The sequence below is a fragment of the Perognathus longimembris genome, chromosome 14 (genome assembly GCF_023159225.1).
Source record: "Perognathus longimembris pacificus isolate PPM17 chromosome 14, ASM2315922v1, whole genome shotgun sequence".
NCBI classification, from domain to species: Eukaryota; Metazoa; Chordata; class Mammalia; order Rodentia; family Heteromyidae; genus Perognathus; species Perognathus longimembris.
The window spans coordinates 59,031,237-59,045,350 of record NC_063174.1 but is presented as its reverse complement, the minus strand read 5'-3'; the positions used below and the strand labels follow the sequence as shown (position 1 = coordinate 59,045,350).

Below are 14,114 nucleotides of genomic sequence, written 5' to 3'. Positions count from 1 at the left end.
GCTTTATCTTAGGGCTTTTGAAATGTTCACTTTGCATATATTGTTAACAGCCTGAAAACAACCGTGTATTTTATATTTTTACCTCTTGAATAAAAAAAAAAAAAAAAGAACTTCCATCTGAACTGGAGCTGCTGGCTGAGGCACCGGCTCACCCCGGCTGTGGTGGCTGGATCTGCTTACACAGGATGGGGTACAACTGTGCCAGGCAGTGAGCGTCTGTCCACCTTGATATCAGGTGACTATCTCCCAGATAGTGGTCACACCGTACACCCCGACTGCACAGGCACACGGCAGACACGATCTAATCAGAGCTGGAACTGAGCCCACCGTGGGTGACATCATGGATGCTGCAGACCTGTCTACCAGCTCCTCTTTGCTTCCCAGCCATCAGCAGCTCTTCTCCAGGATACACCTTCCAGCCGCCCTGCACTTGCCAAGGGCCAAACATGGTTCAGAAAACTGGACCTCAACTAGGTTCCTGAGGCTTCCCCAGAATAACCTGCTGGGGTCCTGGGCCTTTACAGATAGAAAGGCACCGCGGAAAGAGTTGCAATGCCTGCCAGGCAGGGATCGATTCCTGGGTCTGTTCCATATTGGTGAGGTGATCCTGGTGAGTGACTTGATCACTTTAGGCACCGACACCAGCTGCCTCTGATATTCCTGTGAGGACAAATGTCACGTGCATTCAATGTCTAATGCACCCATGACAAACAGTGCTCTATGCAAATGGTAACATAAACACATAGGTTGACCAGCTCTTATTTGAAATACTTAGGAGCAAGAACGTTTTAGAGTCTAGAGGTGTTTTTGTTTGCTTGTTTTGTTGTTGTTTTTAGAGTTGGGGAAGTTTGAGTATTGCCAATCTGAAATTCTGAAGTCTGAAATATTTGGAAATCCCAAATTTTTGGAGCATCACATTACTGCTCAATAAGTTTCGGATTCCAGAGCACACACACTGTATTTTGGGTTTTTGGACTGGGAAGGCTTGAGCTACGGTTCATGGCTGTGAATGTTGTGGTTTACCATGGTAAAAATCAACAATTAGCAAGTTCTGTGAACATCCTGCAGTGCCTGGCCCATGACAGAGGCCCAGACCACAGCATACGATATCATTTCTTCCTCAAGCACCTCAGATGCTCTTTTTAACAAAGATAAAGCACAGCTTGATGAAGATCCAGCCCTTTCACAGGGCAGTGTGGTTGGGAAGGATGGGGCGTTACCATCCTGGCCTTCATTTCTCAACTCTTGTGAGAGGCCCCAATATTGCTCCACGTGACAGGAGGGTGCAGGAGGCCCTGTACAGCCCAGGAGAACCTTGTAGCTCTGCCCTTCCTTCCCCTGGAGGCTCAGGTAGCTACCTACAGCTATGCCTTTGAAATTCAATTACTGTAAAAAGTGGCACAAGCACCCATGGCTCATCTCTGTAATCCTAGCTACTTGGGAGGCTGAGAATGGACAGTTCCAGTTCAAGGCTAGGCTTTTAATGCTAGGCACAGTGGCTCAAGAGGCCGGTCAAAGCAAAAGAAAGAAAAAAAGCACAAGACTCTATGTGGGCACAGTGATCTGCGCCTGTCATTTTAGTAACCTGTGAAGCACAAATAGGAAATTCACAGTCCAGGCTGATCCAGGCATAAAGTGATACCTTGTATTAAAATAAGTCATCAGAATTCAAGCTGGAAGCATGGCTCAAGTAGTAGACCAGTCTAGCACACACAAGGCCCTGGGTTCAATCTCTGGCAGTACAAGAGGTTGGCACTTCGTATGCAGAGGATAAGGAGGATTTGAGATCATGTGTGAGAAAGTCTTTGACACCTTACAGTTATTCCCTCAAACATAGCCATTGTCATCTTAGCCTGGGACAGTCAGAGGAAGCTTCTTAGAGGCTTCCAGCTGATGGCTGGCTCCAGGTTAAGCAGAGGATAAGGAAACCTAGGCTTGCATGCTGGCCACTTGCCTCTAGCACACAGATCTTGTCTTGCAGCTGAGGGTAAGGGCTTGCCTTACTGCAAATGTGAGCAGCTATGTCCCCCAGCTACTTTGAAGTTTCTTCAGTACTGGTCACTAAAGGTCAGGGTCTTGCTCGCTGACTTGCTCATGTGTTCTCTGTCTCCCTCCACAATGTAAGGGCCTTTGTGGCATGTTTTCTTCGCTGCCAGGGCACTCAATAAGTGTACATGGGAGGAATAAGCAAATCTGTGCTCCTCCCATGCTTTGAGTTCAGCCTTTGCACACACGTTGGCTCATTTGTCTTACAATGTAAACAACAGTCAGGGTGGGTGATCTCAATCCCTACAACTCCAGAGAGGTATACCATGTTCAGAACCCTGCAAGGGCTAGTCCAGGTCCCATGAGGCCAGGATCCAGCCCTCGGGCTGCACTGCATTCCAGCACATCACTGACTCTGACACAGAGACACAGCTGCAGTGTGGCCAGGGCAAGGTTGGCATTGCCCATGCGGGGGGGGGGGGGAGGAGGAGGGAGAGCTGCTGCTGTGGCCAGAACTGGCACGAGCATAAGATGCTATTCTGATGGCGTCAGGGTCTCCTAAAGGCTAGTGCCATCTATGGCGGCCTCCTCGCCCTACCCTGAACTGATCAAGACAAAGAGGCACACACTAGGAAGCAGATGGCCCTGGTTGGCTCCTGGAGGAGATGGCTCTGCTGAGACCACACTTCTCCCAGTGTTAATGCCTAGTGTGGATCCAGAAAACATAGATGAACTGGACTGGTGACAACCAGAATGCCCGGTAGGGCAAACTGGGCCAAACAGAAAGGGTGTTCAGATAGGAAAAGACTAAGGTCTCAGCATCTTGAAACACGGCCCCCAAAAACAATGAAGGAAAGCAGCAGGCAGGCTTTGACTACATGTCCACCACTAGCAGGAGCTGGCCTTTCATGAGGGGAATTCCTGATAACAGAGAAGGATAAGGTGCATTTTAAATCAAAACAGACACACATAGGTGCCCCACTAACTAGTCCTGAAAGTTCCAGCCCAAGAGAGGCGAAGAAGGAAAATGAGAGAGGGAGATTAAGGTTTGGGGAGGAGGTAGGGAAGTGACACGAATGAATATGAAGCAAAGAAACCGAAGGAAGAGATTGAGGAAGATCTCTACTTCCTCATCCCCCCTAACTCCCACCCTCCCGGCTAAGGGCTCAAATTCCTCAGAGCAGAGATTTGTAACCCTAGCTAATTACCATTCAAACGATATCTGTGGAGCACTGTGAAAACATTACAAGCATAAGGCATTATTACTATTGTTCAAATAACTGAATGTTGGAAAATTATGGTTCATCAGATACCAGCCCCTCCCCCCACCATGTGTTTATGTTCTCATATACTTAACTCTTCCATTTCATGTTCAAAACACCATTAAGACGGAGCCATGGGGGCTGGATGTATGGCCCCCCAAAACAACCAAACACGACAAATAAACATAGAGCAAGATCTCCTAAGGTGGCACTTAACAAAAGTAAATAAATAAAGACCCCTAGAAGAACAGGAGTCCCAGGGGCACTGAGGATGCAGGTTGTCTGTCCACATCTGCAGTTCAAGGCCACGGCTTCTATGGCAATCAGTCTCCACCACCTCACAGGCAGTAAAATGCCTTTGTTCCAAAAAGAGCAAGCGGATCTCTGCGCACCAGGCTGTCTGATTACTCAGGGCTCGGCAGCGACAGCGTGGCAGTGGGGAAGCTGTGCTGGGACCGGCTGGGCTCCCTGCCCCCACCCGGGGAGGACTCTCCCAGGCTGACCGCAGACACCCTTGCTGCTAACAGCCTGTGGTTAGCCACAGATGCACATCACAAAGCCCACATACTAGCAAAAAGGAATGCTCTTGTAGATCTTAATCTAAAGGATTTTCGGATCTGGCCCTAGTCCATGTCATCCTTTCCTGTCACACATTGGAGATGGTGGCGTTGAGAGCCTGTGTGTCTGTCCTGCAGGAGCAGACTTGCTGCGGTAAGCAGAGGAGCTCTGAGTTCTGCCACCCAGAACAAGCTACTCAACGCTGGACTCAACGTCCTAATCGGGGGGCACCAGAGATGATAGCCAAGTTCACAGCACTGCTGAGACTCACATTTAATGAGCTCTCTGTGAATGCAGGGAGATTTAAACGTTAACTCAGGCATCCCCTGCAACCATAGCCCTGCCAGTCACCACCCAGCCCCTGCCAAACCTCCCGGGTGACTGGGGAGGCACCCTCAGGGTGGGTGGGTGGTTCCACTGCAGGAAGGTGGGCGAGCTTGCTAACCATTGCTGCTGAAATGAGCCATGGGCCTACGTGGGTCTTGCCACCACAAGGCACACCTTTGTCATGAACCCACTCCAGCTCACTGCGTGGCAGCCGCTTAGATGTGAACTGTATCACAACTGCTGATGGAGATGAATCGGAGATGCACAGCTCTGGCCCAACCCAGTCCTTGCTGGATGGTAAGGTACATAAGCTGTGGCTAGGAATTAGTTTGCTCAAAGCAGGTCAGATCAATGGGAAAATAATTATCCTGTACCTTTGGTTTCATGTTTATCTAACTATGTGGAACACTGGCTTTCTAAGGATTGTCTTTACACAGAAAGACTAGGAAGCAGAAAGCAGGCATGTCAAGATCTGCCACAGTCGCCCCCCCCCATAGCCTTCTCCTGCAATCTAAGAGCAAGATCCTAGCTAGCCATGGCAGCTCACGCTTGCAATCCCAGCTACTCAAAACGCTGAGATTGGGAGGATCAAGGTTTGAGGCCAGGAAGTTTCAATAAACAAGAGGGGCATGGTAGTGCGTACAGGTATCTCAGCAAGGTGGGAGGCACAGGAGGGAGGATCAGGACTGCAGTCTGAGGCAGCTGTGCAAAAACACAAGACCTTAAAAAATAACTAAAGCACCAAAGGGGAGCCTGGGATGTGGCTCAAGTGGGAGAGTACCCACCTGTCTAGCAAGTGTGAAGCCCTTAGTTCAAACCCCAGTACTACAAAAACAAAACAAAAGATGGGGGGAAAAAATCACCGAAATCCAAGATCCCAGCTGTGCAGGTGCCTACAGGTGTCCCCTTTGCCTTGTCACGTGAGAAGTTGGCAGGCTCCTCAGGATCCCTCCACACCGCTACAAACAACTCACCACACAATACACTGTCAGGAATCACAAAAATGGGAATACATTGATAAAATGAAGGAGCGTGTTAGCCCCCACTTTCTCTCCCCACCCCCCAAAAAAGATACGGTATGCAGGTAGAGCTAAAATTTGGAGAACTGTGAGACCATAAATGGAGAAAGAGCCAGTCTTTCATTTTCTTTTTTTTAGCAGAATTGGGGTTTGAACTCAGGGCCTTATGCTTGCCCTTTTTGTTCGATCAGTTCTGAGATAGAGTCTCGAATGTATACCTGTGCTGACCAGAACTGTGATACTTCTGCCATCCAGGGATGACAGGTGCACACCACCACACCCAGGTTTTTATTGGTTGAGATGGGTCTCATGCTCTTTTTGTCCAGGCTGGCCTTGAATAAAACTCCCAATACCAGCCTACTGGGTACCTGCAATACAGGAAAGAGCCACCAGGCTCAGCACAAGCGCCCTCTTTGTGTGTGTGTGTGTGGGGGGGTAATTGGGGGGATCCTAGGGCTTGAACTCAGGGCCTGGGCCTGGGTGCTGCCCCTGAGCTATTTTTGCTCTAGTACTCTACCGCTTGAACCACAGCCCCACTTCTGGCTTTCTTTTTGGTATGTGGTTAACTGGAGATAAGAGTCTCACAGACTTTGTTGCTTGGGCTGGCTTTGAACTGGGATCCTCAGACTTAAGCCTCCTAAGTACTTAGGACTACAGGTTAGCCCACCCTCTTCTTAAAAGGAAAACGTTCTGATGGGAAAAGGAAACGTAAATCATAATTGATATTTTTCACTATCCTTTACCGGCAGGAACAAAATATCTACAATATGGGATGTACTGCTCATAAAGTATCGTGTTTAATATTATCATTTAAAAGTATGTTTGGATCACATGCAGATGCTTGGTTGAAGAGTTACAAACTTCACACGTTCCTCTACCCTCCTCTGCAGGTATGAAGAGCCAGGAAGGTCCCGGTCTCAGCTGTTCTTCCTCCAAACCCTGCTGATCTGCCTTGGTATCTCTTCATGTGGACGGCACGGCTGCTCTTGGCCGGCTCACTGTATGACCTCCATCCGTATGACCTCAGTCAGCACCTGAGACGCTAGCTCCACCACTGAAACCTCAGCCACACCTCCCTGCCCCACATCTCACTCCGCTCTGGATCTGGACACCTTCACTGGAGACACAGGCGTGAGCACGTGAGTGTGCGCATGTGTGTGAACATGAGACATTATATAAAATCGGCCCTCTGGTCTTTAATTCCCTTCCCAGACTCCACACCTCCACAAGTGACCACCATACAGCTAGCATTACCCTACAAACCTGGTCCCAGCATCCATCAGTCTGGCTGATTTCAAATACCTGCATTTTTGGACTATTAAATGCCTTCTAAATATCTGTCCGTGCCACCTCCTTTGCTACCTCTTTGCTTTGGCCCTGGTCACTTGCTTTCTGGGCTCCTGCAACAACCATTATTAGTTTAGCCGTCAGTGGTCTCACCAGTCCCCTTCCTCTTCATTATGCCAGAGTGATCCTAAAATATAAGCTCAGTCCGGGCCCGTTCCTGTCTAAACACTACAGTGGGTCTCCACTGTCCACGGACGGAGTGACAGAGTTACCTACCACCTGGGTCTTGACATCCCTGTGCTTCGTTAGCCCCAGCCTCTGCCACTCCCGCCTGGAGGAACTCCTTTCTCACTTCTCAAAAGCTTTGCCCTCCATATGCCAGCTCCATGTAACGCTCACCTGGTTCTTCACCTAGCTTGATGCTACTCCCACCCTTGCAGGCTCAGCTGGGATCATTTCCTTCCAGAATTCACCCTCATGGGCAGCACGGGACCAGCAACCCCCTGGCTGCGGGCACAGTGTCCCCAGTGCTTGCCATGTTGTGCCACCTGTCCACTCAGAATCCTCCTTGAAGCCCGGGCCTGTGCTTTTTACTTTTGGCATCCTCATCACCTCACCTGCTTCCTGGCACGAGGTTACCGCCCGGAGCGTGCCAGAAGAGTAACAATTTCTAATATCTAGAGCAGTGGTTTTAAACATACAGATCACAGACTCTGACAGTCCCTGAGACTCGTTTAGGAAGTCCACGAGGTCAAAGCCATCTTTGTAATAACGCAAGTGGATAATCCCGTCACCGTGGTGTGGGTGTTCATACAATAGCGCCAGGGGAGGGTGGACGGTACCACTGGTGGGGATGCCAGGTCCTCATTCTCGCTCATCACTGCCACCCTCACGTTTGAGCCTAGGAGTTGAGCCGAGACTCCTCCGAGGGAGCAGGAAGAGCATCAATTCGATTTCAGCTAAGGCCTTGGGCATGTGCTTTCATGAACACTTTGCCACACACCGAGTCCGAGCTGGGCTGGAGCAGTGTGCTATGCAATGGGGCTTCGCACTTTCTCTCTGGGGACGTCACTGTCACTGAAGCAAACAAGACAATGGACAAGTTGTGGTTATTGACACCTGCGCCTTCTGTGATCATTCTTTCAAAAATGAATGAAGTGAACTTGTCACTTTAAGAGAAATAACTGACAAGTATCTGCTGTCAATGATAATATGAACTTTCCAGAAAAAATATCAGCACTCTGGAAAACTTGTGTCTTCTCTATACACGTGACAGCTTCCACACCCAGAACTTCTTGGATGACACTGGTGGTGCTGTCAGCCATGGGGCTGTTTGATGATGTACACTTAAGTGTGTCATAAGACCTCCAGTGACCAAAGCTTATAAAACTTGTGTTACAAAGTCATTCATGGGGAAAAAGCCATTCAAATGCAAGATGGATCATAGGCAGAGGACTGAAGGGTATGCAGAGGAAAGATCACAGTGACATGTCTCCAACAGAATGGATCCTTCCAGACATGGTACTGCAGGCAGAGGCATCGATTCAGGGCCAGCCAGGCTGCATAGGGAATCTAAGACCAGGCTATACTACACAGCAAGACCTTACACACACACACACACACACACACACACACACACACACACACACACACACACTCCAGACAGTAAGGGACTTCTTCCTGCTCTTGGGCAATGGCTGTACACTTCTGCAGTTAGAAATGTTTCTTGTGGGGTTTGGAATATGGCCTACTGGTAGAATGCTTGCCTTGTATACATGAAGCTCTGGGTTTGATTCCTCAGCAGCACATATATGGAAAAAGTCAGAAGTGGGCGCTGTGGCTCAAGAGGTAGAGTGCTAGTCTTGAGCAAAAAGAAGCCAGGGACAGTGCTCAGGCCCAGAGTTCAAGCCCCAGGACTAGCAAAAAACAAAACAAAACAAAGAAATGTATCTGGTACTTGCCACATAGACAGGCAGCATAGGTTAAGGGGATCCAATGGGCCAGGAACCACTCATTTGTCACCTGGGGTTTTGTGGGCCAGGAACCACTTACTTGTAACCCTGCCCCTGGTTACCTGGTGAGTGGAGCAAAGCTTCCACCTGGCTTCTAAGTCTCCCCCATCTCCACCTGCAACATAAAGAGTGCCTCCCAGCCCGCAGACAGATCCTTGCGGAAATCTAACCATACCTGAGTAAGTGGATCTCCCTGTCCTCAGGTGAACCCAGGACCCCCGGCCCCCACCGGGATCAATAACAATCCTCCTGAAGGAAAGGGCAGCGTAAGTCAAAGGGTCTAAGGTGGTACCAAGAAATAAAAGTGCGAAGGCTGGGATGAGGAACAGCGTTTCAACATTTGTGCCAGGAACATGGGCTGTTACCAGGACTGGCTTTACAAGACCCTCAGCGTTCTTAGACATGCCTGTCTCCTCCCCACAAAGCATGAAACTGCTCATCTTGGAAGGTTTCATCACAGAATCAATGCCAGAGGCCCCGAAGTGATTGTCTTTCAAATCATAAACAGGATAAAGAAGAAATGTCACAAATACTCTAAAAATCCCCTTAGCGTTCAAAACCCAACAAAGAGCAACTGAAAATTATCCTCCCCTGATCCCTGATGAGCCGTTCTACTAATCTCCAACCCTGCCAGCCAATCAAAATTGTCCTTTAGACCGCAGAAAGTACTACAAAGAGCTATCTAAATAATGTCTTATCTACATACCCATTTTAACAAAGATAAGTGAAAAGAAACCATTGTTTATAGAAGAAAAATAGATCGATTACAGTTTTCTCTAAAACAAAACGGTGCTAATCATGGCACAAGAGGATACATTGTTATATCTGAAGGGGTAGAGTTCTAAAAACAAAAGACTTTGAATGTCTCAGGTTAGCCCAAGGGAAAGTTCAGGCTCACCAACAAGTAATGACTGGGCCATGCTCAAGCTGTAATGTAAGCTCTGAGTCCTGAAAGGAAGAGCAGTTTGAGCACGGGCTGTGCTGCATCTGGATGCCTCAGAGTCAGTCTGCTTGCTTCTCAGGGGCTCAACCTGTTCCGGATGCCTCAGAGTCAGTCTGCTTGCGTCTCAGGGGCTCAACCTGTTCCGGATGCCTCAGAGTCAGTCTGCTTGCGTCTCAGGGGCTCAACCTGTTCCGGCTAAGGACCGGAGGTAACCCAGTGGATCACAAGTAAAGATCATCTGTTCTAGCATAGTGCTTGGTACAGATGCCAGGCATCTGTCTTTGCAAGAATAATGGGAAGTAATAATTGTGTGTTGTTGTTTTTAAGAATGACCAGTGAGACACGTGCACAGTGACCCTCCTGCATTGGGGGTTCAGTGTGTGACCTGGGAAAGGACACTCATGCTACCTGATCCTCCGGGGGTGGTACTCGTTCTACTGGGAAACCTCAGCAACCGAGATGAACTATGATGTAAGCCTCTGAATGGTCTGCACAGCTTTAGCTCTGACTTTAGCACAGTCCATCACTCAATCCACTCTATTCTGTGGTGTTATGACCTGTCAGCTTAAAACTGTGTGCATGCACGTGTGTGCGTGTGTGCGTGCGTGTGTGTGCGCTGCAGTTTGAACTCAGGGATTTGCGCTCTTGCTTGGTTTTTACAATCAAGTATTGGCCCACTACCACTTGAACCACACTTTCACTTCTGGCTTTTAAAATTTCTTTTTGTGCCAGTCCTGGGGCTTGAATTCAGGGCCTTTGTACTGTCCTTGCGCTTTTTTTGTTGCTCAAAGCTAGTGCTCTACCACTTGAATCACTAGCTCTACTTCTACTTTTTTGGTGGTTACTTGGAGATAAGGTCTCATGGGCTTTCTGTCTAGGTTGGCTTTGAACCTTGATCCTCAGTAGTTAGGATTACAGGCATGAGCCACTGGTACCTGGCACATTTCTGGCTAGTTAAAGGAGATAAGGCTAGGAATGTGGCTTAGGGGTAGAGTGCTTGCCTAGCATGCATGAAGCCCTGGGTTCAATTCCTCAGTACCACATACACAGAAAAAAAGCTGGGAGTAGTGCTGTGTCTCAAGTGGTAGAATGCTAGCCTTGAGCAAAAAGAAGCTCAGGGACAGTGCCCAGGCCCTGAGTTCAAGCCTCAGGACTGGCAGAAAGAAAGGAAGGAAGGAAGGAAGGAAGGAAGGAAGGAAGGAAGGAAGGAAGGAAGGAAGGAAGGAAGGAAGGAAGGAAGGAAGGAAATAAAGGAGATAAGAGTTTCACAGACCTTTCTGTCCAAGCTGGCTTCAAATCATGGCCCTCAGATCTCAGCCTCCTGAGTAGCTAGGATTATAGTTATGAACCAAGGCTCAGCTTAAAAATGCTTTATAGTGCTGGCTTTCATTTTGTTTTTTTCTAAGATGAATTTTAATCCTGCATCTCTTTATAGCTTTAGGTTTCTATGGAGATCATAGCTCTCCCTTCCCTATCCTTCTACTGTCTGTGAAAAGGACAGTGTCAGCTCAAAGGTGCTGCCATAACACAAGACCCAGAGGAAGCCAAAGATGGGTCTTCATCCATCCTAGATCCCAGCAGGCAATCTGATGGCCTGGGCTGCTGGTGGAGGGGCCCCCTGGCAGGCAAGGTAAGCTCTGGCAGCTGACTCAAGTGCCACCAACCCCATGGCAGATGTGAATGTGTTTCTTGGGTCCAATTTTCCAGTTCACAAAAATAAATATTCAATTTGTCTGAAGCCTGAGCTCCATTGTATTGACAGAATCACTGATAACTATTAATGATTTGGATGACTATAACAGCCTGAAAAACTGAAAGGCCTCTTATATTCTCTATGGTTTTTAATAAGTAAAAAGTTATTTTTATTAGATTACCCATTCCTGTAACCACCATTTATGTACTTTATAAATGTGTATGTTAGAACATCCAAATTTTTGCCTTGCAGACTACGATTTAAAAGCTAAGCAGCTGTGTTGTTTTCTCCTTAAATAAAAAGCCAGCCTTCCTCTTGCATGAGGCAGTGCTTTGTTTTGCCCTTGTTGGGAAATGAATTATCACAGGGCTGGTATTTCAAAGAATACAAAACTGGTTCAGCCCTTCCCATAATCCTTTTGCTTGAGATAACGAGCTTAATCATTTTTCCTTCAGAAAGGTAGCTTGCTAACACAAAGTCTGGGCCAAGAGAGTATTCTTGCAAAGGCTTCCGCCTCAAGGAGAAAGACATGGAGCCGACAGAGTGTAGAACAGATTTCTTGGCAGAATGCATTAGCAATCGTATGGTTTGTAGTCCCTTGGCCCACTCTCTGCTCGTTAGCAATGCCTCAGAAAAGAGAATCACTGTACTTAGGAGCACTTTATCTGTCCACTTGCTTGCAAAACCATGTTAGAATGTTTAGCTAACAGAAAGGGAACTGTACCAAAGCAGTTGGTAACTGCGATACTGCACACTAGGAACTCAAACTATTCTGAGCCTCTGTTCAAAGGTTTCTATTATTTCCCTGACCCTTGAAGCTTTTGTCGACCCTGTGGAGAAGGCTGCACCCCCTTCCCTCCCTGCTGTAAGCCTCCCCTAAATCTTGACACTGTGAGTCTCTCTGGGAGGAGGGGACCAACTGTAGAGCCAATTGTGTGGCGAGGGGAGCAGGACAAAAGCACGCTGGGAGGTGCATTCTGCAGCCTGGAGGGGTCACGGAGAGGTTTATGGCAGGGAGAGACTCTAGCAAACTCCCCAGTGCTGTGGCCTTGTCCAGAAGGCCCCATACATTCCAGTGACAGCCTATCAGGAAGGAACGGAGACACGATTCAAAAGAGAGTCGTCAGATATAGATATCTTTAGATCTGGGTTAGAAAACACTCCCTGGCAGACCTTCTTCAGCCAATATCCACCTGTTGGGGTGTCAGACAGGCACAGCCCTGTGAACGTCCTCGGTCAGGATCCCACATACCGAGGACAGTGGCAGCTGAGGCAGTGAGGGAGAGGCCCGAGCTACCCAGGCACCCAGTACCCCTCGGCAGGCCAATAGGACACAAGCACCTCTCGTGACTGCAAAAATCCCAACAGACAGTTGTGGTTCACATATGCAACTACACAAGGCAGAGTTCTCAGAGACGAATGGAGGAAGTCAGTAGGGGCTGTGCTCTTCAGCATGTCAGATAGGAGTGTATGTGCCATGCAAGGAAGAACTTTGGGTTCTTCAACAACAGACCCCAACCTATGCCGGCTGGTCCCATGAGGCTATGGCATCTGGTGACGGTGCAGTTGTCTTGGTTTGTGTGATGTTTGCACAATGATAAATCACCAGAACAATCTGCATAGGGAGTGAACTCAGTACAGAGAGGATGCCTCACAGACATACGTGGATGTGGAGGAAGAGAAAGAAACTTGGGAACTATTTCACTACTTCACCAGGTGATCCAATGGCTGTTTGTTTTGTTTCATTAGTAGCATGAGGGGGGGAGGCTAGAACTCAGGGCCTCCAACCTGCTAGGCAAGCACTCTAGTAATCGAACCATATCCCTAGCCCATTAGGTACTCACATTTTTGCCTAGAGCCAGTCTTGAACTGTAATTCTCTTACCTCTGCCTCCCAATAAGTTAGGATTACAGGTATATACCACCATGCTTGGCTTGGCTTGCTTGTTTTGTTTTTGACAAGTAATAATTGTCAATTAAATTGTCTAACTATTTATGGGAAAAAATGTGATATTTTGATACTATTACACAACGTAGGATTATTAAATAAAACAAAACTAACATATCATACTCACATATTGCATATATTTATTGATGGTGTGTGTGTGTGTGTGTGTGTGTGTGTGTGTGTGTGTGTGTGTGCTGAGAACATTTAAAAGCTATTGTTCTAAGCCATTTTAAAAGGCACTACTGGCGGGTATCAGTGGCTTATGCCTGTAATCCTAGCTACTCAGGAGGCCATTATCTGAGAATCGTAGTTTGAAGCCAGGTTGGGTAGAAAAGTCTGCAAAATTCTTATCTCCAATTAATCACCAAAAATCTTGAAGTGGAGCTGGGGCCCAAGTGGTAGAGTAGTAGCCTGGAGCAAAAAGCTCTGGGACAGTACTCAGGCCCTGAGTTCAAGCCCCAGGACTGGCACACACAAAAAGACATTACTGACTGGATATTAACCCCATATCTGAACATTCCTTACCAGATAGTCTGAAGCTCACAAAACCTAGATTATTTTACTTCAGACTTGAGAGGACTAGGAACCTCACTGGATGGCCCAGAAAACCGAGGCACAGCCAGGTGAAATGGTTTGCCCTGGGTATTTAACCAAGAGCCACCCCCTCATTTGGATTGGATGTTGAAGAAAGGTATGTCTTAAAAGGGAGAAAATGCATTGGAATCAACAAACAATTCTGAGAGCCTGCAAAGGCAGAAGAGGGAACACATGAGGACTGGAATCTGCAAAACGGGAAACATTACTTAGGCCTCAGTTTCCTCATCTGTGTACAAGGCCAGCACTACCCCGCCTGCTGGTCTGCAGCCACAGCCACAAAACTGTATGTGTAGATAGATGTTAAGCAACAGGAAGTATCCCTTGCTTTTCATAAGCCACGCGCCAGGTTTTGTTGATAGCTGACACACAAATTCCTGCTGAACAAAGCAGGAAGGAAGGAAAGAGCAAATGCATTTAGCAAAGTCAACAGACCTTCCTGAACTTCACTTCCTGAGGACAAGACTGGTAGTCTGGCTGCCTGGC

General features: G+C 47.8%; 1 protein-coding gene across 3 annotated transcripts in view; it reads right to left on the bottom strand.

Moving 5' to 3' along the window:
* The window catches only part of Eml1 (EMAP like 1), a 132,419-nt gene that overhangs the window by 61,935 nt on the left and 56,370 nt on the right, over positions 1–14,114 (bottom strand). The gene's annotated exons all lie outside the window — the stretch shown is intronic.